At 40.1% G+C, this 26,569-nt stretch overlaps 1 protein-coding gene across 1 annotated transcript in view; it reads right to left on the minus strand.

The window, feature by feature from the left end:
- Positions 1 to 25,673, minus strand: part of plxna2 (plexin A2) — a 200,930-nt gene extending 175,257 nt beyond the window's left edge. The window contains exon 1 of the mRNA XM_084099294.1: positions 25,288 to 25,673. The gene's annotated coding sequence lies outside the window, so the exon portion shown is untranslated. The remainder of the gene's footprint in view (positions 1 to 25,287) is intronic.
- Positions 25,674 to 26,569: the final 896 nt, after the last annotated feature.

Consider the following 26,569-nt stretch of genomic DNA (forward strand, 5'->3'; position numbering starts at 1 on the left):
AATGTTACAGACGGGACAGTTCTCCGTTACGGACGCTCTGAAAGCGGCACTAAAAGACTGCATTAAAGGCATTAAAACTTTCACAGAGACCTCAAACAGAAAGCACAAAGCCTGTCTTTACATTTAATTTCATTTTGTATTAATTGTATCTTAATTTTAATCAATGTTTCATCAACCAATTGTCTGGATTTAATAAATAAGAAGTAAATATATTAAAAAATAGATAATCAAGATACGGAGGCGCCGGCGCGTGAGCTGGAGCTGGTCTCATAAATTAACCGAAACTCAGTGTATAAGGTAGCCTACTTGCCTCACAGACCTGAGACATATATAGAAAGCTTGAAATGTCTACTTTTAAACAGAACAATTCAAAACGAAAGAAAACAGACTGCTCTCTGCTTATGTAATCCGTATGAAGTGTGCATTTCTCTCTGGCGCGTTCACTACATGCGAAGATCGCGAGTCAGCATCGTCAACTTCAACTTTCCATCCGACACTGACATAACAAAAACTGGTTTATTAGTAAACAATTAAAATGTCTCCTGCTATATTTTACATATTCATAATCATTATTTTTGCCGGTTCGTTGTGACAGCTTTTAGGTGCTTTATTGGCAGCGCCACCCTTACATGTTACATGAACGCATCAGCACCGAAAACATGGAGATTTTTTTCTTTTGGGGGGCATTTTGTTTGTGTTCAGGCTTTCTCAGTTGTCTTTAGGCGCGATGTTACGAGGGCGCTGCTAATAAAGTTGCGAGTAGGCCTACACATTGGATTCACGTTTATTATTATATTTAAAAAATACCCCAGTTTTTATGCCGGTCGTATAATTTTATTTTGTTGTATTTATCCGCCACACCTTAAAGGCCGGTCCGTGAAAATATTGTCTGATATTAAACCGGTCCGTGGCGCAAAAAAGGTCGGGGACCGCTGATTTAGATGACTAAAATATGACTAAAACATGTCATACACATATAATAATGTATGAACTGATAAAATGTATACCTTCAATGCGATGCAAGTCACTTTGGATAAATGTCTCTGCCAAATGCATAAACGTAAACATAAATAAATGTCAAAACATTGGTCTCTGGTCTGTCCAACATAATCTCTAATCTTCACAAATATATTTGCCCTGAAATTCTTTTGATCGCTCTGATCAGAATCTCTCTATCCAACTGTTACTTGACTTTTCTCATCTCTCTCTCTCAAGTTCCACGGTCAAGTCCCGGGTGTTAGAGTAGAGTGAGTGCAGTATTTGGTGTCCTAAAGCAGAAAGGAGGATGAGAGATTTGCCGGGTGCTGGATTACATAAACAGCAGCGCTCCCAGCTGTGAGAAGGGAGTGTTAAGCTCTCTCAGGCCCACATCCTAACACCCCAGACTGGGGTCAGTGTTAAACCAAAGCCTCACACAGCCAAAAGTCAGACACTGATTTAGCCAATGAGATAAATCACATCTCAGCCCACAGCCAATGGTGAAACAGAACCGCTATCTAATAATCAGCCCGAATCATTCTCAAACGCCACTGAAGCTGGCTGCTTAACTCAAATGCACCCTTATTTATCTCCTATTTAGAAAACACAATGGAATCTGATCAAATCCTCAGAACAGACTCAAAGCACGACTTTAACCTTCATGTGGATTATCCGGACTGTAATGCCACGGAGTGGATTTCTCCCAAAGGACTTCCTCGGCTTTGGATCAGTGTATAAATGTGTGTGTTTGTGTGTGTGTGTACGGGTTTTGGCTAGCAGGGAGAAGGGGCCGTGTGAGGCTCTGGCACCCAAGAGAGAGGGAGAGGCAGCAAAGACCCAGCTATTCATTACTCCAGCTGGGCAACAACCCGTTACAACAGCAGTCACAACTCCAAAAGCTGGCACCCAACACATAGACTATTATCTGGGGCAGATTTGCACAGCCTGGCACAGAGAACTGAAAAAATAAAGTCAGTGAGATAGAGAAAGAGGATGATGCGAGGAAGATTTACAATGTTTGTGAAAAAAGACGGCATAAACAGACAGCGGCGTTATGGATACCAGCGAACTGCATAATATTACTTCAATCTGCCGCTGTGATGTTTGGCTCTCAAATCCGATGCATTACATAAGATATTCAGGGAAATGAGAGGGCACCTGTCAGAATAATCCACTCCATTCTGCTCCCACTGTTTCAAATAAGAGCTTGCCAACGGGATCCAGTGTGCCAATCACACAGTGCCTGTATGCACAGCCACTCAGAGCTACCACCTGGCTACTCCACACACAGCGGGAGGCACAGCTAGCGCTGCCGAGATTTAACACACTCATCCCACAGCGACGGCTGAGCGTCAGGGGCGCCATAAACAGAAAATGACACTCTTGTGTGTGTGTGCGCAATTCTAGTGAATGTGAACATTAGTTTAGTGTAGACAGTTTCCGGTAAGCAGCGGTCAACTGATGCCAGTAATATCAATATCTGGAATGGCTAATAAAAAATAGAATGATCAAATATTTAAGAGATAATGTGTGGTCATCACTACAAAATAAACCCAGATAGGGTGGTCTTTTATCACTCTGAAATGATTTCTTTTGCAATAACAACTGGGCAAGTTGAAATTTTTATTTCATTATAGGAGAATAGACTGTGGAGTGATACAAAAGACATGAAATTAGCACAGCTATTATTTGAATAATATATTGCAGGGAGGCATGTAATAAATAATAACAACAATAACAATTGTAAACTGTACCAACCTTACTGTTTGTCCACTCCAGCCTGGTTTTAAACAAAAGTTGTGTCCCATGACACACTATGTACTTATGCACAATGTACTCAGCCACGCAGTGTATGAATTTTATAATGTTACGTTGTCATTCAACATTGGTTGATAGCCTCTCCCCCTCCGCTACATGATTGAAACTGTGACAAAGTGTTTAATGTGCACTTTTTCTTTTCATACTATTTATACCATAAAATGGTATACATATACGTATATATACACGTGAATTGGGATGCATTTAAAGACTTTAGATATGCAAAGACTGTGCACTCTTATTACTATGAATGGGAGAAAATGCAAGTCCCGCCTTCTAAATAAAAGAGGCAATCGCCAATTGGTCATTGCATCAATGCAGCTGCCGTTAAAAGCTCCAGTTGCTAAAGAAACAGTCAGTGTTCTGAGACGCACACTTATGGGCTGGTTCACACAGAATGTGTTTTTGCTTTGAAAAACGCAAGACGTGGGCAGTGGAATGGGGAAAAACCGCAAGGTCTCGAAAAGCGTCTTTTAAAAGTTTAACTTTTAACGCCGTGTCAAACGCCAGCGTCTTTTAGAACACAGTGTCATGCGTGAGATGCTGCAAAAGACGTAAGATGTGAGCGCAACGGTAAAACACGTCCGTCTAGTGCATGTTTACATTGAAAAATAGTGGAAAAGAAGTGCAGTGGAATGGAAAAACTCGTTCTGTTCATGAGCTTTGGCTGGTCCAGCCTGAAAAATGCATTTTTCTGTTATGACCTGAGTGTTTAGAAACAAACGTTATGGAGACATTTGTTGTCAGATTTCATTGGTGATTCAAACATAAAATGTAATTGTAAGCTTAGTGAACAGCTTTGGAGAATTTGATGTTTCCCTATTCAAAGAGATATGAGCTGCACTTGAATGACTGAAATAGCTTCCCGAGGCGCTTGAAAGATGTCCGCCGAGTGAAATGACTTGCCTTAAGGGGACTTTGTTTCAAATCAGCTTCTGTTCAAATCACAACCTTGCAATCGAAGAATCAACATCTCTAAACATATTCAACACAGGAACAAGAAGAGGTTCCAGTTACTTCAATAACAGGTAGGCTGCATGTAGACCAGTGTTTCTACCCTCTCTGCTTCACTCACTATTGTCTAATCAATCAGATGCCAATCCAATTAATGTAGCTGCTGTTCAGCAGAGCATTCTATAAAGGCCGGTAGTAAAGGGGGCCACAATGTTCCAGGTTAATCTGTGACAGCGGAGTTGAAATATACTCTTTTATAATCCTGTTTGTGATAACTCACTGCCACGTAGCTTCACAAACAATAGGGACAGAAGATAGCCTTAAAAACATAATTCAGAAATATTACTCCTGCAGTCTATGCAAAAACCTCAATGTACTTCCTGACCACTAATACATGCATGAGGCCATTAACTACAGAAGTTTATAGTACAGACAGGGACAGATTTGCAGCAGTTGATGTATTTTACACTATCATTGTTGTCGAGCACTTGAATAAATCATGTAAATGCTGCTGAAATAACTGCTTTGGTGTCATAAATCTGTCTGTTAATTATAGTGTTATGGGGCCGTTACTGTGTATTGCTTTCCGTGCTCAGGCATGGCATGTTGGGAAGCCACATTGAAATGCTTTACTGTCTACAGAGTGAATGACAACTGTATGCAGTGTCACTGCAGTCTGTACAGGCCGGATCATCCGTCACGCTCTCCCCAGGCGTATAGGACATCCTCTCCGTTGACTATATACTGTCACTGAGCAGCATTTATTAATAAACAGAGGCCTGGGGGGGGGGTATCCAGGGGATATCAGTTGATTTATCACAGAGGAAGCACAGGCATGGAGATACCAATGAACCCCATGATAGTCAATTCTTACCCCGGCTCAATAAGTCAGGCACGGACTTTAAATCACGCATGTCAATTTACGAACCACTGAGTGGGTCATTGGAAGGTCTTATATTACAAAAAACGAGGTTGTGAACAATGCAATGCATGGCTTGATGGGTGAATCTAATTAAAAACATGTCCAGGCCATATTTTAACCCAAAATCAAATGGAAAAAAAAGATCTTGTTACTGTATATTAGTGTTGTCAAAAGACCCGGTACTTCGGTACCAAGTCGGTACTAAAAAAATGTAAACGTCACGGTACCAAGTTTTCTTAAGTACCAGTGGTACCGAGGACCCGTTCAATCCCGGTTCCTTGATGCGCACGCATGCACTGAGCGCGTGCAGTTGCGCGTCTTCTTTATTAAGCGCTGAGACATGGCGACTGGCGGTGCTGCTGATGTGGTGGCTGTAAATCCACTTGTTGATAAGAAAGGAGGAAAGAGACACATATGGAAATATTTTGGATTAGGCTAATGTCACGTTGCCATAAGTGGCCGTTCACATAGCGTGTTTTTTGCGCGTGCAGATTCGTTATTCCAAATGTAGGCGCGCGGCAAGCGCGCTCATAATAGAAGCGATGCAGCGTGCTCGTTTTTCCAGGCGCGCCTATGTTCATGGTTGCATAGCAACGACAGACGCCACGGGAGAGCAAGCGCTTGTGGAAAGGAGAAACTTGTCGATCTCCAAATGCAACGTTACATGAGGAGAGTAAAGATGGAAAGCTTTTAAAGATTAGTTCCATATAAATTCACGGATAATTTGTTGTTTTGTCGTTAGTGAAAATCAATATTGACCTTGTAGGCTATTTGAAAAAGGATCCTCATATAAAAACAATACTAAAATTCAGAGTAAGTTCATTCGCATTCGGAGATCGACTATTTTTGAAGCGGTGCGAACTGCACTCTCCATGATGACGAGGAAGTATCAGCAAAGAATTTATTGATTTCTAGCCCTTTGGTACCGAAATTGGTACAGAGAACCGTGGATTTTCACTGGTATTGGTACCGAATACTGAAATTTTGGTACCGTGACAACACTACTGTATATATATATATATATATATATATATATATATATATATATATACAAAAAATATATGAAAATATTGATGAAAAATGAAAATGACCATGTTTTCTTGAGATTGGCCCATAAATGTGTTTATAACAATGATGGCTGAGGGAGAAAGATCTTATCAAAATGCATTAAATCTCGCTTTTCCTGTGCCTAAGATTGCTAAACACAGCACTCAGGGGTGCAAGATTAAAAATAAATGTGATCAAGCTGAAAGATTGCAGCCTCAAAATATATTTCTATAGGCGATGTTTGAACTTATGCCCATTCAGTTCTTATTTGTTCACATTTACATGCAATTAAAAGTTTCAGCATGACAATTACATATGTGAAACAGGCATAAAATACATCATAAACACATTGCTGAGCTATTCGTCGTATTCAGGGCTCATATATTGTTCAGATCTAAGGTATTATTAGCCCCGCATAGAGAGCAAGTGTAATACAGGGTCACATCAGAAGAGTCCAGTTGCTTTTGTTTTAATTATTTATCCACTTATATGGATTTAATACTCTAGTCTTTTCCAGGCCCCTCTCCACATGCTTACTGTGTTGTTAAGAAAAGAAGCTGCTGTGATTTAAGAGCCGATCTTTCCCAGAGCTCATAGAGTGAGTTAACACCAATGCAATCAAACATAAGTGAAAACCCTCTTGCGCCGCGAGCTACAATAAGTACGTAACATTGAGGCAGAAAGATTGAGAGGCTTTGCAATGAGTGGGCAGATACCTTTTCCCTCCGCCATCTCATCCACTTTACCTTGATACACACCGAATAAGTGTTAAATGCATCCCAGATTCTATTTCTCTCCTTTATGGTTACCATCCAGCACTCAGACACCTTAAAATCTCATTTAGCACATACAGGAACCATTTCTTCAGTCTATTACATTAGACAGGGCCTGAGCTTCTCCAAAGTACTATTTCTCTCTCTCAGTCGTCCTCTTGTACTCTTCCAACAAACACAGTTTTCAAAACAAAGGCCATGATTTCATCAGGGGTGATAAAAACCGAGCGAATCAAGTCGGCAGCTTGTTACTTAGCTTAATATCTGACTGCATTGAGGCAATAAGGAAATGGAGCTGCCTGTATTAGCTACTGAAGACTTACGGGCCCCTTACAGAAGCACTGAGAGTGTCTGGTGAGGCTTTATCTTTCTAAATATATCTCCTTTTCCTCTTGCCCTTCAGACAGACATCCTTTTCGTAGAGTACACCATGAAGCCCAGTTTGACGTGATCGTTTTAAGTTGGCTGCAGAGACAGACACGCTGCTGCTCCGAATGAATTCATTCAGACGACAGGCAGATGACTGGGATGCCAAACTTCACATGGGTATGAATAAATGAAAGCAATTAGTGAACTGGTTAAGTACCACATGGCGACATAAGTAGGTCAAATGCTACCGGATTGGAAGAAAAATGCAGTGTCTGCGCAAACATCAGGTCATATATGGATCTTACTTGTTCCATTTAGTGGCTATTGTTATTTTCACACAGGTGGGTTTTCACATATTGCGGAAAAACAGGATTTTAAAATGGATGCATACTCAAAGATACCTTCTCAGTCCACCAAGACCCTTAATAGAAACTAAGCTTTAAAAACTCATCATTTATAAATCGCATGGTGTTAAGGTCATTAACATGACCGTTCATATTTATATAATCAATACTGATGCAGTATTAAGCTACTTGTTACTCATTTCACATTTAAAGGTATGTAAATAAATACACTTAAACAAAGATAAATGCAAATAAAGTCTTAAGGTACAGTAGCAAAATAGGAAAAAGTAGGAAATGATCTATCGATGCACTAACCGATATAGTTGTTCAGCTGATCATGTGATCCAAACATGGCGAGCCCCATTGGGCGACCAGCTACATGTAGAATAAAACAGCTTTTATCAGGTTGCTGATGTAAAGGCTGACTCTTTTAACTTGAGAATAATCTAGACACCACTAGACACATCAAGCAGTTTTATAATCAACAACATAATCTAAATGAAAATATTTGTTTGAAAAAACACATTTTGATAATGTTGTTCGGCTGGCCATGCGATCTAAACATGGCAGCCTCCACGAGGAGACCCGCTCCATGTAGAATAAAACAGTTTTTATTAGGACTGGACTTTTACTTATATTAAAATACTTAAAAAAAATATTTGATTTATATATCAAATTTATATATATATTTAAATAAAGTAAAAAAACTGGTAAATAGGGCTGGTTCCGTTATGCATTACTGAGGCGTTCAAAATATATCTGCAAGTTACAAGTGAATATCCAAATCAAATTCTAGTATGTGACAGCTTCATAGCTGGCGAGGCAAGAGGTGGTCTGCAGCCAATAGCACAAGGAGCACGAAGGAGCAGCCTGTCCATCTTCCCTGCCTGAGAGAAAGTGAAAGGTCAGTAATATTTTGAGCACTTGGAAGTGCCAACTTATTCACCCTGAACCCTGACAACCATGCTATCTAGCCAACGGAAATGCTGAGTCACTGCGCTGAGTTCAACGCCCAGAGGAAGGAGTGTGAAGTGGAAAAAAACAGGTCTGCTTCCTGTGGGCCAAACACCTTGCAAGCTCTGGCATCACGTGACCCTAGATCCTTGATGAGGTCAGTTCCTTTTGCACAGACTACCAGCCAGATCCATTTAATTGTGTAGAGTTTCAAGACAAATTAATAATTAATATAATAGACTGCATAAAAAAATAGGCCACTAAATCACAAAAAAGACAAATTTAAGAATTTTCAAGAAAAAATACAGATCAAGTCAGAATCCTTTCTGCGTTTTTGGTGTGCTCATTGAATCACAGAACTGATATTCCATTCTTCACAAACGTGAAACTGAAAATCGAGCTGTAGAAGAGCTGTGGAGAGGAGTGAATGTCACACTGACCTACAACAACGGATGAAAAATCTTGTGTCACGATACTGAACACCGAAGCACTTTTTCCACTGGGGCATGAATCTAGCACACCAGGGCAGGTGTGAGGGATCAGGCCTTATAACAAATGCACCATATGAAACATGAATAGGCATGCCACTGAGCAATGGAAGAGAGGAAGCCAGATACCAAGAAAGTGCAAAGAGAGACAGAGATGCTAAAATAGTAAACTTTGATTTAATGCCCTTGACTTCAAAGACATTGCCCATCAAGTGCCAAAAAGGAGTTGCTAGCTTACATCTCATTTGCTCTCTCTCATCCTTTATTAGCAATTCCTCAATTCCACAAGCATTCTATGCGAATCTACGCATTTATTCACAAATGTGAAGAATCTCGGGACTAGCAATATATTATAATAGATTCAAGGATGAAACTATCACGTTAAACATGACGTCTGTGTTGATAAATTAAACTCAATGCATTATTGAAATTGATTTCTTGACATTGTAATGCTATTTTTTCTGCAATTGTTATTGTAAAACAAATATATATATATATATATATATATATATATATATATATATTTGTTTTACAATAACAATTGCAGAAAAAATAGCATTACAATGTCAAGAAATCAATTTCTTGATTTCTAAAGGATTATTAGGTGTTCCTAATAATCCTTTAGGTGAGTATATATATATATATATATATATATATATATATACTCACCTAAAGGATTATTAGGAACACCATACTAATACTGTGTTTGACCCCCTTTCGCCTTCAGAACTGCCTTAATTCTACGTGGCATTGATTCAACAAGGTGCTGAAAGCATTCTTTAGAAATGTTGGCCCATATTGATAGGATAGCATCTTGCAGTTGATGGAGATTTGTGGGATGCACATCCAGGGCACGAAGCTCCCGTTCCACCACATCCCAAAGATGCTCTTTTGGGTTGAGATCTGGTGACTGTGGGGGTCATTTTAGTACAGTGAACTCATTGTCATGTTCAAGAAACCAATTTGAAATGATTCGAGCTTTGTGACATGGTGCATTATCCTGCTGGAAGTAGCCATCAGAGGATGGGTACATGGTGGTCATAAAGGGATGGACATGGTCAGAAACAATGCTCAGGTAGGCCGTGGCATTTAAACGATGCCCAATTGGCACTAAGGGGCCTAAAGTGTGCCAAGAAAACATCCCCCACACCATTATACCACCACCACCAGCCTGCACAGTGGTAACAAGGCATGATGGATCCATGTTCTCATTCTGTTTACGCCAAATTCTGACTCTACCATCTGAATGTCTCAACAGAAATCGAGACTCATCAGACCAGGCAACATTTTTCCAGTCTTCAACTGTCCAATTTTGGTGAGCTCGTGCAAATTGTAGCCTCATTTTCCTATTTGTAGTGGAGATGAGTGGTACCCGGTGGGGTCTTCTGCTGTTGTAGCCCATCCACCTCAAGGTTGTGCGTGTTGTGGCTTCACAAATGTTTTGCTGCATACCTCGGTTGTAACGAGTGGTTATTTCAGTCAAAGTTGCTCTTCTATCAGCTTGAATCAGTCGGCCCATTCTCCTCTGACCTCTAGCATCAACAAGGCATTTTCGCCCACAGGACTGCCGCATTACTGAATGTTTTTCCCTTTTCACACCATTCTTTGTAAATCCTAGAAATGGTTGTGCGTGAAAATCCCAGTAACTGAGCAGATTGTGAAATACTCAGACCGGCCCGTCTGGCACCAACAACCATGCCACGCTCAAAATTGCTTAAATCACCTTTCTTTCCCATTCTGACATTCAGTTTGGAGTTCAGGAGATTGTCTTGACCAGGACCACACCACTAAATGCATTGAAGCAACTGCCATGTGATTGGTTGATTAGATTAATGAGAAATTGAACAGGTGTTCCTAATAATCCTTTAGGTGAGTGTATATACATATATATATATATATATACATATATATATATATGTGTGTGTGTGTGTGTGTGTGTGTGTGTGTGTGTGTGTGTGTGTGTGTGTATGTATGTGTGTGTGTGTGTGTGTGTTTTTGTTTTGTTTTCATTTTATAGGTATGTATATATGAAGAGTTCAGATGCAAAAGCCTCTAAGTGCCATCTGAAATTTTCTTCTAGAATGATCATTTTATCAAGCTCATATATTTAAGTTCAATAATTTCACTTAAATGGCAATGAAGATTACCTAATAATTGTCATTTAAGTGAAATTACTTAACTTAAATATACGAGCTTTATAAAAAGATCATTCTAGAAGAAAATTTCAGATGGCACTTAGAGGCTTTTGCATCTGAACTCTTCATATATATGTAGGAATAACCCCACCATAGCCCTCAATGAATGAACATATGTTAATGAAACATACATTCAGACAGCATCACATGCCCATACACAGGCATACATCAGAAGAGCCGGAATTGAAATTCAGAGCAGGGAGTTACTAGACCCAGTCCCACATGTGAACAGAATAGTAATAGAAGAATACCACTGACTAAGTAGACCATATGCAACACACACAGATCCTTTGGGACTACCATTGAGGTGTGAGTCTCAGGGTCATGCTGTTTGTAAGCAGTTAAGGCACCATTTTTGGACAATCCTCATTGGTCATGGTCTCAAACCTGAATGGCTACAGCCATCTAAAAGGCTTCTTTCGCTCATCTGCGCCTCTGACTCTTTCCCTCTCTGAGTAGATTCGGAACAGATGAAAGGGTGTTTTTTTCTCCTCTCAAATGCAACAGACGCTCCTTGGGCATTAAGTTTGATCAAAGACTAATCTGTGTGTGAATGATGATTCAAATTAGCATCTGTTTCAGCTGGGCAAGAGGGAGCGGCTGAACCCAAAGCTATTTGAGGAAATATGAGGAAAGGAGAGAGAAAGAAATACAGAAAGAGATGGAAATAGGGAAAGAAGGAAAAGATCTGACACTAAATGGGATCAGAAACATTCACAAATATGTAATGATGATGTGCCAATCCTGTCAATCAAGCCAAGTTCAAACAGAGATCTATCTATCTATCTATCTATCTATCTATCTATCTATCTATCTATCTATCTATCTATCTATCTATCTATCTATCTCAAACAAGGCTTTGCCAAGCCAACATTCATTATTTTTTGGTTACAAAGTACAGTTACAGGAATTCATTTTAATTCAACAAACTTCATGTTTGCTACCTCAATTCAAAGTGGAACTTAAAGCATTCTTAACTCAATTCCAAATGGAATTCTCAGTGCTTGTTCTGAAAGGACTTCTTCCTCCAGACCACTGTCAGCAGACGGCTAAAAGATCCAACCAGGAACTATAACAAGTTTCTTAAAGGTGAACTAAGTAACTTTTTTATCTTAACCGAACAGCTTCGGAGTCATTGGAATGGTTATATGACTGTTTTCGGGTTGAATGGTGGTCTTCTCGCACCCCTCGATCGCCTGTGAGCGGAAAAACCGCACTTGCAACTTTGGGTCGGCGGGCCGCCGGCCGCAGCATCAGGAAGTATTGCGTGATATCAGGTCTTGCGATGTAACGAATTGCTTTACGGCACTGCACACATACACTATCTAAACATTTATATGCTAGCCTTCTGTGTATCATACATACCTCAGTGGACATGGCTCCGTACGTTCGCCGGCTTCTTTGAAAACAAATGCACATGACCAGCGGGAGAAGATGGGAGGGGGGCAAGTCGTCAACGAGTTTTGACGACAGTGTTGTCAAATATCTATTCCGAAGCTGTAAGGGAGCTCTATAGAGAAACCCGCGAGCAAAAAGCGAGAAAACAGCGAAGAAATCGGCAAAGCTGCATAATGCTGCTTTAATGGAGAGACAAGAGACTCACTGACTGGAGAAAATCTATGGATAATTTGTGAGTCATTAGTAAAGGCAGCAATAGAGCAAGAACTTCACCCATTTAATCTGGCTTTTGATGTGCAGTAGAGGATGGAGGTTGAAAGGTGCATGACGTTTTAAACTACTTTAGGCAAAACAAAACAGGTCAATGTTAGAGCATGAGCAATGCATTCAACTGCATTAGTTAGGGAGGGTAGGACGTAAAATTGCTGATCCTTGCTTTTTTATTCCAGGTGTTGACAAATACTTTGGGTGGAGAATCGGAAATGCCTGTTACTGCAAGAACATACTTGAGTTTCTGACTAAGAGTTTCTCCAGAGAGGGTGACTTATCTTGCCTGACCTTAGCATGGCAGCATGCCAGCCATCCTCGGAGACCGGCATGTGAAACAGTAAGCCATTTTTCCATCCTGTGAGAACGGTCACACCAATGCCCTGCCCCGTCCGTCATACTTCCCCTGAGCAAGACTAATATAATGCCCACTTCCTTTTTGCTCCCTTCCTCTTCCTGTCTGACTCACTTTCGCCAGGAACAATCAGAGAGGTCTTATTCACATTCCTTCTTCCTTGTTTCCCGTTTCGAGCCATATTCCGTACTGCCTGTGGATGCTGTCAGTCACTGACTGATAAAAACATTGACTGAAACTAGAACCCAGTAAACTAGGGTTTTTATTTAACACCACATGACCAAGGGACCAACCACAAAGTCCTTACGATGAAGCACTGATTCAGAGGAAGATCTCCCACTCTGTACTGAGAAAGTGCGCAAGAAAGTGCAAAACCAATCAAAACTTTTAGCAGGTGAAAAATGAATGTCATCGCAGGTGAACAACAAAAGTGTGGGAGAAGGATATGAATGTGGAGCGACGTGTTGAAGACACAAGGGGATTGATAGGCTGTGACCCACAACATGTCGGACAGAGTACAGCACCTCTGAGCTTACCATGATTTCTATATTCATTTAATTCATCCACTTATCACAGCGTGCAGCAGCAATGATGGACACAATCATGATCTGTAGTCACCACTAGATTTCCTTTAGCCACCGTTAGAACATCAAGGAGATTGAGGTTGATAGCAGGTCACGGTATACTGATGGGGCCCCCAGACGGAGTTACTGGGACAATTTGTGCAATATCCTTAGGTGTTTCTGAAAGGATCGTATCTAATTGAAGATCTGTTGTTCTGAGAGAGAGTAAAGCAGAGTAGCCATATGATTTGAAGCGTATTGACTCGGTGTGGAGAGCCTGAGGCCAGTTGGCTAGACAGAAGCACAAATTCCAAGAAAAACCCAGTCAAGGCCGCACACTTGGACACCTTGGGCTTCGTTTTACTGATCCAACATCAATGGAAAGACAGTAAGAGAAGCTTTCATCCCAAGAAGGATAGGCAAAAAAATGCAGGAGGACAGGTGTGTGTGTCCATGATAATGAATGCAGACACATTGGCCATCTGCCAAAGTCCTGCAAAGATCATTAGGTGATGCAACAACCCATATAAGACTTGGCAGGAGAGGGCATTCTTATATCAACACCACAATACCCATGTACACAGACACGCGTAACCCCACCCAACAACACATACACACATATGCTTGCTTGCAGCCACAAACATTTCTTTCCTCCACCACACTAAGCAAACAAAAGAAGGAACAGAGGAACGAGGGAGGGACAATGTTTAGGAGGGGTGGAAAGCTGTCTGCTACAAGCTGTTAATTGTCAGGCAGAAACTAAATGAGTAAACAAACAAACAATATAAAGCTAGTTAATTTTTAATTCAGGCTCCATACCGGTTTACGGCATACTTCCTTTCGACAAAATTCTTCAACAGAGCCTTTAATTGACAGATTCATTCTGATGCATAATAATGACAGGCAGAGATAATGAAATATTTATCGCCTCCAGGAACAGAAGCTCTGGCTTTTTCGAGTCTGTTACATAACTGGAGTATTTCCAAAACAGTTGATATGGGGCCAAAGCAATGAGCATATGAGGTGGGTGGTTGAGCTCAGTTCACCTCTGAACTCTTGCCCGTGGCGATGAGTGCCGTCTTCAACTCAGCTGGGGGTTATAAACTTCATCTCGAATGTTTTCGCAAGCATCTAAGATGCCTCGGGTTACTGCCGAAAACTCACTAAACAATTCAACCTAAAAGCTTCCAAAACGCTTGTGGTAATGAGAATGTTTCTGAAAAGTTATATATTTTCAGAGTTCATCGGGCTGTTTATCTAAAAAGATTAAGGAAACTTTGATTCCTCATACAATGACCTCATACGAAAATGTAAGTCTTATATTTGAACTGAATTCAAATCAGCATAAGCAAAAGCAATATTATTCATATTTGAATGCAAGGAAGTAGATCTAAAATGAATTGAGTCACTCTCATTTTTCTTTAGTTTTCAATTTTCCCAACTCTGGCATCTGCCCATCAAAAACACGAAACACCTCATCAACCCCCTAGCAACCACACAGAACACCCTAGCAACTCCTAATGCCATAGCAATCAATAACAATACTACAGCAACCATCTAGGAACATCCTAGCAATCACTAAGTCAACATTGAAGATGCAGTAAGCGAATTCTAATGAACACTGTTGACATTTGAAATCGAGACCCAAACACACACACCCCCTACCCAAAAGAAACACACCCCTCCCGTCATTGCTCCGCCCTCAAAATAACGAACATGCTATGCAACACAGGCAACGACTAACAGCTGTCTCATCAGCTCGTGCAATTATGGATGATTTAGCTGATTACACTACAACAACAGCATATCTTGGTTCTGTGAAACAGCAAAACCAATGCTACTCATGTATTGCACAAAAACAAAGCAACTTCTGGTTGCTGATTTCAAATTCCAACAGTGTTTTACAGTAATCACTTACTACACCTTTAAATGGCACTCTCAAACCATTTTACTCCTTTAACACATGTACTGTAACATGACATAACCATGTTACACAAACAATGAGAGAAAAAAAGAGCAGGATTCGTTTATATAATTATTAGGAATTGTTTGGTTTGTGAAAAATGGGCATTCCAAACCTGAGTAGTGAATACACAATGAAAATTACAAAATTTTACAGTAAAAGACATGATACAGAAATCATGTTTGTTAGTTAACTTTAAATTACTGATAGTATTTTTTCTTTAATATTATTTAAAATTAAAATACTATCAAATTTATGGAAGTACAAACTATGAATTATTATATAATTTACTGTGAAACACTGTAAAAGTACATTCCCAAAAGTCACTGCATGGCACATTTATATAAATTATTATTTCTTCTCATTTTTGTTATCAGTAATGCACATTGGGATTTTTTGTGTTACATTTAATGTTCATTCTATACTTTAGCATCATGTGCATTAACCTGATAGTATTTTGTCTTTGTCTGTATGATCCAGTGCTTCGTCTCTGTACAAGTTTTGAACAAGTAGGGATATTACAAATTCTATCACTTAATAAAATAGTTAGAAGTTGTAAAATATGCAGGTACCAATATGAATTCCTGTAATACCAGAATCATTGTCCATGTATATTTTACGGTGAATTTCTGGCAACCACAGCTGCCTGTCTTTTTTTATTTTTTATTATTTAAACAGGATATATTTTCAGAGGCAGAGCAAGTTGTATATATATATATATATATATATATATATATATATATATATATATATATATATATATATATATATATATATATATATATGATGTGCACAGTAAGACCAGAAAAGGATATTAAGAAAGTAAATGGGGTCATTTTAGTTCATGCTGACTTCAAAGTTGAGGAAGGCCCCAGGAAATAGGCAACAGCAAGATAACCTGTGCTTACAGAAGTCCTGAAATGAACCGTTCATAAAAGCTGGTCTCAGATCAGTGCAAGAGCACAGCGCTGAGTAAACACCCAGCTGACACCATTACATCACAGTGACAGTGTCACAGATTCCATGCTTTCACTTCTTGTGTGGCAGGCATTAAACAGCATTAACCCATAATCCTAAACTGCTACAGATGCAGGCTTGAGCCACTATTCATTCACAGCAGAGAACCTGCCCAAACCCCCCTTCCGTTATCCTTAGCTCTCACTCGCTCCATCCCTCCCCAACCCCCATCGGCAGACAGTAGCTTCAGAGCAGTCATATTTAATCAACATCTCGGTGGACAACACAGGGATCTGCAGTCCTCTGTTGAGACTCTCTGTGCTGTCACACTTGGGATAATTGTCTTAGATACCCTAATTCGACAGTCACTCCCCTTAAATGCTCAAGAAAAGAAGCGTGGTTGACCTACATTGCTGTTCATCTGTGAATTATACATGATGTCATCATTTGATTATTTATTTCCTGTGGTGCAATTCACGAGACAAACACTTACGTTCGTAATTGTGAAATTCAAATGTGGAAAGCTGAAGGGAAATGTTGATGTTGAGGTTTGACACCACAGGAATCATGCTATGACATCTCTGTTGTACGCTAGTAGGCCATTAAGATACGGATTCTGTTAGAAAACATGCGGTTTTCTACAAGAATTTTATGTACGACACAAACAAACAAATGAATCATTTGATTGGAGCGCTGAGAAGCTGAGAAAGGAAAACAGTGATTGTTCATTGTTATCATGATTCCGGACAGATTTGTACATGCTCAAACAATCGTGCTCCCCCCCAAAGGTCAGATTTGTGGTCTAATCAATTGCTAGCACACCCAATGACCTTGATGTTTTGAAATGACTCGATATTTCCCAGTTTCATTGTGACTATCGCCTTTGAAGGACAAGCAATCAAACAAAAAGATACCTTGGAAAGCTAACATGTACTGTATGAATCCAGCTAACATATTAAATGCACAATTGCCAGAATCTAAAATTGTAAAATAATTAAAAACAACTATATACATTTTAAATAATAAGAAATATGATTATATAACACAAATAATAAAATATACTATCCTAGTATAGCCTAACTATAACTTAAATATAAAAATATAAGAGTAGTATATGTAAAGCTCAGTATGCATAATTTTTTTTTTAAAAACAATTCACAAAAAAACCCACAAGAACAATCAAAAGTTGAGGAGCAAGTGGAACTTATGTGGAAATCTGCAGAAACTAGCAAGAACTCAAGGAACCTTTGTTTGAATTCAATGTGGCTGCTACCCAAGCCCAAGTAAAGATTTCAAACAGAATGCTGAGCATAAGGGAGAACTTCTCAGTCCAGAATACTTTTCCCACTCTGAGTCGCTCCTTCAGTATGACCTTCTGTTCTCATTCTAAGTATGGATACTTCTTGTTTTCAAAGGAGTGTGTCCAATGCTCCTGGCACCAGCCAGGCCTTCTGTGAATGTGCTTGCACAAACCAGTGTCTATCATGGGTACACAAAGATGGCATGTGTCATTTTATTTTTTTTACTTTGGAAGTTGAGAGTTTCATCAACTTTCATCATCACTTTCAGTTTGTTTTGCCCTGTGCTATGGAAAGTGTTTATCTTTTTGAGTTTCCCTCTCTCTTGTTCCCTGTCTCTCTCCCGAGGAGCCCTGTTTGCTATCAGGCTCAGGAATGAATTTGGGAGGCTTATCGGAGCTCTTTTCCCAGCTGAGGCGGAGAGGATGTGTTAAGGCGTCTGCCTCCTGACAGGAAAGAGGAGCTATCTCTCCTGATAAGGCTATGGCTGACTTGAGAATTGTAACAAAGCAGGCAGCATGGATGCAGGTGGGTACACGTCAGTGTACGTGCATAAGCCTGCAGCCAAAAATCCAAGCCAGGTAAAAGGAGGTTAAAAGCAATTATATTCCCACAACAAAGGAATTATTTCCACCAGTGCACCACTGAGAAGGTGGTCGAGGTGTAATCTGAATGCACTCTGTTCTTGAATCAAGCATAATTTTTTTTAAAAAAATCAGAATGAAAGTCAATTTAACACTCAAATGACAACTTTAGACTAAATTACAAAACCAAGGACTACAGCCTCTTGTCAATAGGGGACGGTGTGCAAGCCCACAGCACATAAACCCTGGGTATTCCCATTCCTTTCTTTGGTAGAAAATTAAAACAAAAATGTATCAGCATTTTTTTTTTTTTTTGTCCATACAATAAAATAAATTGGTTTGGACCCTTTGACTTTCATTCTATACAAATATGATTCCACAGGAAAAAAGTATGGAACGATGCAAGGGTGAATAAATGATGACAGAATTTTGGGTACACTAAAAAAAAAAATATATATATATATATATATATATATATATATATATATATAATTAGATAGCAGTTCATAGTCATTTAACAGACTTTTAACAGTCTGTTAAATGACAATGAAAAGGATTCACTGTACGGTAATTACACGGACAGTGACCATTCCAATAAACAAGACAAGAAAGCAATTATTCCAACACTGATAGGATGGATTTCGAAGCTTAATTACACAAATTATGGATTGTAAAAAAATCCCAACTTGTTTATAACATCATTCTTTTAGCCTAGCATGTCTGCAGTGGAATCTCTAGTAAGGGTTTAGCAAACACAACATAAGGGGTTGTGGTTAAGGGAGGGAAATCATTAGCGGTGTGGGAAGGCACAAAGGCTTGCACCAGCATACCATCCCTCCTTTTAGACGTTGTGTAGAAAAACAGCATTAGCATTTTCGAGGTTTAACATACTGATTTGATGTTACCGTACAATCAGGCTACAATTCACTGACAAACAAAAAGAAGCACTAGAGTCCATAGATTACTGTTATCGTTGAAATGGGCGGTCTTTACATGCTGTGAAATATGGCATGCATGTGGCGGGAAGGATTATATACACGGAAGAATTATAGAGTCTTAGAGAATCACCACAAAGAATGAGCCACGAACGTGCAAGGAACCTGTTGTGCGTAAGCCGCTAATGTGTTCCGTGCAGAAGACAGATTGAGGCATTGAAGAATGGCTGTCCTATAGAAGTGTGTCATGAAGGCAATTCCATTAACATCTTAATAAAAGCAGCCCGGGCCCAAGAGAGCCTGGAGGCTCTGACTAACGCTTTCAGTCAATGGCTTGGGATGAAAAAGTAACAGAGGGCCGCACAGTGCAGGAACTTCGTGGCAGCATTTTCCTGGGACCGTTACTCTTCCCAAAGGACCGGCCTCCAAGTTTGTATGCTTCCCATCATGGTCTACTTGCTCCATTCCCTTTGCCGTTTTCATTTACTGTCCTTCCTCCCATCTGCTGGATTGAAGATCTAAACAAAAGCTTTTGTTTTCCACAAGTTCAACAAGCGGCAGCTGCAGGGGGAGAGAAGGAGAAGGGGAGTGCTGGGTTTAACTGGAGAACTATGTCCTCTTATGACTGGCCACATGGCAACATGTGTCTTTCTCTCTTGATCACTCTCTTTCCCACTCCACACACACAAACTCTGTCTATTATATGTCCTCCTCAATACTTTCTTTTTGGCCAAAGTCTCAAGAGGCAAAACTCCATCATGAAAACCAGACGAAACTAAGCACAGACATCCAGAAGCCTCAGCCTACCCAAACTGAACCATCAGTAGCATCTTGCCATAAAACCGCCCTCACCATTTTACCCTCAAAAAGATTACTCACTGAACAGCATGCATCATCGGCCCCCTCAAAAAAAAATAGCAGAAAGTTTGTATTGGAGAAATGGGTGGTGATTGATTTTTGTCTTCTGTGTTTTGAGTTGCTCATACAAAAGCAGCACAATTTCAAATAGGCTAAGACAAAAATGGTCTCAACAAGCTACTGAGAGCAATACCAGCTCTTCAGATGATCAAAGTGCAAAAAGTCAAGAGTACAAAAAGTGACATAAGCTTCTGCAAATCAAATCCATTTTTTTAGGACTGTTGGGACAAAAGCAAAACATTCTTCAAAATATCTTCTTTCGTGTTCCACAGAAGCAACAAAGACATGCAGGTTTGGAATGACAAGGAGGATGAATAAATCATTTTGGGGTGAAAACACCCCTTTTGCGTATGTATTGAACATAGAAAACTGATCTTACAGAGAACATGTTTCAATTCTTAATAAAATGTTGAATAAAACGGCGATTGTTCTCAGAATGACCGGCACCTGCATGTGATTGACTCTTACCCACACTCTAGAGCAGTAAAAGGCGTCAACACCCACAATTCTCTGTGACCAATCTGGACACTGGCACCTTCCAAGCGAGAGTCTGTCCACCAACTGTTCAAGGGTAATTAGCTGCAGCAGAAAACACAGGCCTAATTACAGTGTAGCCGAACGCCGGGTCACAGTATCAACCCCATGCCTAATCCACCAATGCTGAAGACAAATTATCACGCCAGGTTGTTTACACCTGATGTACAGAGATAGACAGAGAAGCCACTCAGGCAGCTGAAACTATTGGGTAGACAAGTCCATATCATTATCTATGTACAGTGAATTTGCATCCTACTTCTAAATGTCACAGGGCAATTGCAATCGCCACCACATCTGGCTCTACTTTGCTACACTTGGATGCATGCACGCGTTCACCTACAAACACACAGAGACGCTTTACGCAAGTGGAAAGGGTCAAAAGTGATGGCGATCTTTGTTGTGACAGTTGGTCGGTAGAGAGCCCTAGATAAACAGCCAAGCGGCAACGCTGCAAAGAGAATGCGAGATCAATGCGTTAAAGCAAACAAACATTGGATATACACACTATTACATGAGACTAGCATAGAGGAAGCAGATGAACTCTATTGACAAGGGCCCATCCTGCAGGGCATGAGCATGCAAGACTATGTCTGTGTGCACGAGCGGTGGGGGGACGGTGGAAAGCCTTGCACTGCAAACGCAGCCCCCTGAATGCAGTTGTACTGTTCACTCATTAAGAAATAGGTCAAGGATTCCGCCTGCATGCATCGCAACTTGTCAAAATCTCTTAAGCTAAACAGGGGCAAGCCCGTTTGCCACCATGAGAGAAGAGAAGAGGGGCTTCTCTGGAGGTGTAGTGCACGCTGGTGACACAGCATGCAACTAAAACGAGCATGGTATTATTTATGACCGACCAACCTCAAATGCCCCTCTGCTTGTGTTTAAACCGCTCTGTAACCCTGAGTAATTTCGGACATCGTGGTTTGTTGCCGCAATGTATTTATCAATAGGTGGCGCTATGGAACTATGTGGGCCTACTCAAAGTTTGCTGGAGGGATTGGTTGCAATTGACCCTTCGCAGGGAGCTTGATTGACAGGTGATCTGACCAATCATACTTCGCCATCCGCCATTTTGTCCGACAAAGCAGTCAGGAGAGTTAGTAGATTAACATAGGAGGATTTGAACTTGAAAAACGGAGTGTACTGACGCCTTTCTGTGGTTAAAACAACATTCCTTTTTGTGTTTGTTCATGTTTATTTGAGGCTATAAATTAACTAGAAGGAAGAGATGATCGGTTCACGAGCAGCTTTAACTGATGCTCTACAGCGATCTGTCACGGCACATTAAAGAGCAACAAAACGGTATTTATTGTTAAAATTTCTTTTTAAAAATGACCAAATTTGAAAGGTGAGACTTTGTTTAATATGTTTAATATCAAACGTAACCGAAAAGTAACCTGCTCTGTCCTGTCTGTCAGCGTGTTGTCAGTCTCCTCTCTACTCCGCGATGTATTTTTCACTGCATGAGAACATGGTGTGGCATGAGAACGGCGTAGCTTGTCGGACATAGCGACAGTAACTAAGGGGGGCGGGTCTTTGCGAACGGTCAATTACCCATCACAGAATTAATCCCAGTGTTCAGTCAAAGCCACAGAGAATGATGAGCTCTTCTGCAAACATTAGATGCCTGGTGGACAATGGGAGAGATGAGTGATGAGATAGCACATACTTTAGGATCTTTACATTGCCGTTTTCACAGCTGCAGAATCTCCTCGGAAAGTACTGATAAGGTAATCTTGCTGACCTCAAAAATCCGAGCCAAGAAGATACAAGCACACATCCAAATTGGTCCCTAAACTAACACACTCGAGCAAGGCATTTAACTGGGGCAAGCAGGATAAGCACTCAGCATGGGTCTCTTGTGGCCACCCCATTGAGATTCGACCCTCAGCTTCCCCTCAAACGTATACATCTATCTGAGAGCCAACGGCTAAAGACAGAGGAACAAACCTCCTTTAAGCACATAATACCCTCCAATTACCCTTCAAGAAACGCTTAATGCACCTGACTGACATAGTCAAATCAATAGCATGCAACCCAATGTAAGAAAGCTAGAGGCTTTTTGACAATCAGAATGAACATGCAAATCCAACTTAGGAAGCTCACGCTGGGAGGAAAGGCAAAGACAGTTCTTGATTCACTTTGCAATTCCGATTAAACCCCATGAAGCCACCGTGGTAAGGGAAAGGAGGAAGCAGGTAAAGTTGATGGGTGTGCGCCCAGTGGAGACTTGTCCTCTCGGCTTTGTGTAGTTAACCTTATTGATTAAAGAGCCTGTGATCTGGAGATGCTCTACAGCCTTCCCTGTCTCTGAGTGCCTTATCAAAGAGAACAAACTACAAAGCCATGCAGCGACCAGAACACAATACAGCATGTAATCATACTCTGCTCATCTAAAAGCATTAAGTGTCATTTGCTAAGGTTTGACTCCCTTATCTAAATGTTTAAAACATTGGTGTACGGGACACTATGTGGGAGGCCCCAGTATGAGCCAATTAAAGTATGGTATACCAACAGAGAGTTTTTTTTTTAAATCTGCACAGTCAGCATGCATTGTACAATACCATTTCAGCATGTAACTACAATAAAAGCGGGAAATACTACTGCAAGCTTGATTATTAATTACCATTATCAATTCACTTTGTATAGCATACCAAATAACAACGCATGCTGATTAACATGACAGAGCAACACCTTATGTAAAAATAAAAAAAAATTGTAAATGACTAAATTGGTCAAAATTACATAATTTGGGCATGACCTCACCACTTGGAAGCAGGACCCCAAGGCTTACAAAATGCCACTGGATTTAATGTGGAATGTAGACTGAAATTCAAAGATATGTTGACTTATAAAAGGATTCTGTATGACTGAAAGGATTATAAAACAAAAGCTGAGCTACTTAAAACATCAAATATGAAACGTATAAACTTTTAAACTACCATAAATGCATAGCCATGGAAAATAATTATCATCGTTGTTCTCTTTGTAGGTGTCTCGTGTCAAATTTTCAGGACAAACAGACAAATAAGTGTAATTTGAAGAAAATTAAAAGGTTATATTGCATTAATTCCAGCTGCATTGTATAAGCTTCCTCAGCTTTGATAGCAGCGACTGAATTTGACTAGCTCTTTAAAGCTGAATTTCTGTCAGTAATATTTTGTATAGTTATCAAACCACAGGTATAACCACCATAGTTATGTAAAATATCTGAACGATCTAGCCAATTACATTTTTAATGTGTTGTTCATGACCGTATGGTCGACTCACCGTCCGATATTGATCTTATCGGAACGCGTTCAAGCAACCTACTGTTGCTATGGTTACCTCCTCAGGCGACCGCGATTTCACTGAGCGTTTATTTAGCACACTGACGAACTTGTAACCTAACTTTTGCGGTTACTGAAAGGTTTGAAAACCCCGTTGAAACAGAAAAAGACATACTTTCAAGACTTCTATTGCTTCATCTCAAATTAAATATGGATCGAATTCTCCTCGAAACTGTGATCATTTAGACGTTCTCCACTAGCAATGCGCTCTTTCAGTTCTTGAATGAGCCGTTCTCACCCTGCCGTCTCGGGTCAAACCGCTGTTTCGGAGATAAAAACGATGATGTGAAGAGGTCACGCTCGAGATGAATTCACCTCATCTTCCTCACAGAAAGCGCCGTTTGATTGTGTTAGTCAGACACCGATTAATATCATCCCTGTCCTTCATAGCAGATGCCAGTGATTCTCATGCAAATGCTGGCCGATTTTCTACTTAAAGAAACATTTATTTTCTTTAGAGCCGATGTCAGAGCCGCGAGTTGAGGGAAATTAAGATTTGTGAGTGCATCTGCTAGTAGTCCAGATGAACGGAACGGAGTTTTAGGTGAGAAGAGCTGAATTATGAGCACTCGGTAACAATCTGTTTCACATTTTGAACGTCTATCAACTTCTTTGACAGGCAGCGTCCCACAAAACTGAGTAGGCTATGCGACTGTGTTAGTCATGTCTATTTAAATGGACATCGAGGAAGATTCCGTAGGCTACAGGAGTAGGCTACAGATAAGATCGCAAGGAGAGCGCAAAGTGAAGGGTAGAGGTTTAAATGATCGTAAATTAAATCAATAAAATAAGGTTGATGAATTATGAGCGCGCATATGCATGAGGAAGATTGATGACCAACATTTAAATTTGCGTGTTTTTCGCAAACATTGTAGTTTTATCTCTGATTTTGATCTCATGTGTGGGAAAAATACAATTAAAATTCAACAAAATTCAATTATAGACACACAATATCATTAACTTCTCTTATGCGGGGAAAATAGGCTACAATTCAAATTCAGCAAAATTCAATAAACACACAATCATTATCGTTAGCGGCTTGCATATTAAGTTCAAAGTTGAAACGTGACCGTGAGGATAAGGTTTGTTTTATTGAGATTTCCAGCATCAGCAGCAAACGTTTCCACATAGACTAATGCAAAACCACCAAATTAATTCCCATTATCCTAATTATATTGCTCAACTTCTTTGCGATGTATGAGCATTTTACCATGAATGATCTGTTTTCTCTACGCTTTCCTCTAACACGCTGCACGGAACGCATTAGTATTCCTGGCCACATCTCCCAGGAAAAGCATTTCTGGGCTTGAATGAATTCATGAAGCACGTTTGTCCACTCACCTACAATCCAGAAGAAAGCTGAGGATGCTATCTAATGTTCAGTCAAAAGATGCCTCTGCGTTCAGCTCAGTTTTGACAGATAGATCCACATCCGAATGAATGCCGAAGCTTCAAAGGTATAGCACCTTCAACAAATTTCTCACAATTCCTCGAAGATTTCTTGCATGCAAGATGATGAATGAACGGTCGCCGCGCGGCGTCAGGTAACGTTAGGCTAACTGATCTATGCAGCAAAATGCAACGCTTTATCTGTCGATGCCGGGAGGATGGTCATTCACAAGCGCATATGCCAAGTGCACGGCACATTCCCCCAGTCCTCTGACACTGATAGCGGCTTGACATCACGCCTTTCATCAGCAGCTCTCCGTTAGATCGTCATGCGCGCGCTCATTGCTCTCCTATGAAGGTTTTACGCGAGACTGGCACAGGAACCGAAGCCCAGCAGCGTTACAGTAGCAGCGCGTTTAAACCCAGCCCCCTGTGCTAGCACTCACTTACGACCGGCTCTATTTGCATGTCGCATGTTTTAACTGTTTCATTCTCTCAAAGATGGTCATTTTACAAATGCACAACTGAGGTGATTAGAAATGTGCATTTGCATATTTAGATTTAATAACAATATCTAATCTCGCCGTATTGGCTACAGTGCGCTGTTATAGCCTAGTCCTAGTGCAATATGTCTCAAGGCTATATTGTCTGTAGTCATGGGGTTATCTATCTATTTAACTGCAGCTTCCTTAATGGGATTAATTATTTGTTAAAATCAAAATATCTGTTTACAATAAACTGAGCATTTGTGTGCAATCACTTTTTTTTTGCAAGGCATAAAACGTACAAAAACTGTGGCACAATCACTTTGTTCAAAAATAACGTGATTCACTAAATATGATCTAGACTGTAAGCATTTTCAAAAACAGCATGGATGAAGATCTTGGGATATGATGTTTTATGAAGTCCATGCCTTTGACCTCATGTGAGAATACAGAAAAATTCAGCATTTCTTTTAGCAGTTAATTAAAGGTTCCCTCACAATATGTTAAATCTATTTACAAGTACATTTGTTTTTAATTGTCTCTTATTTTATAAGCAGCTGCAAGTGTGAGGGAAGTGCTAGCCCAGTATAATTTTGCTAGACAGTGCCATCTTTGGACAGAAGATTGCAATTACCCCATCTACATCTAGTCAACAGGGGTTTAGTCAAGATATAATTTCATTTTGATTAGAACTTATTATTATGGGTATTATATTATGGGTCCATAAACTATTATTACTTCTCAAAATA

The sequence above is a fragment of the Abramis brama genome, assembly GCF_963993115.1.
Source record: "Abramis brama genome assembly, chromosome: 22".
NCBI classification, from domain to species: Eukaryota; Metazoa; Chordata; class Actinopteri; order Cypriniformes; family Leuciscidae; genus Abramis; species Abramis brama.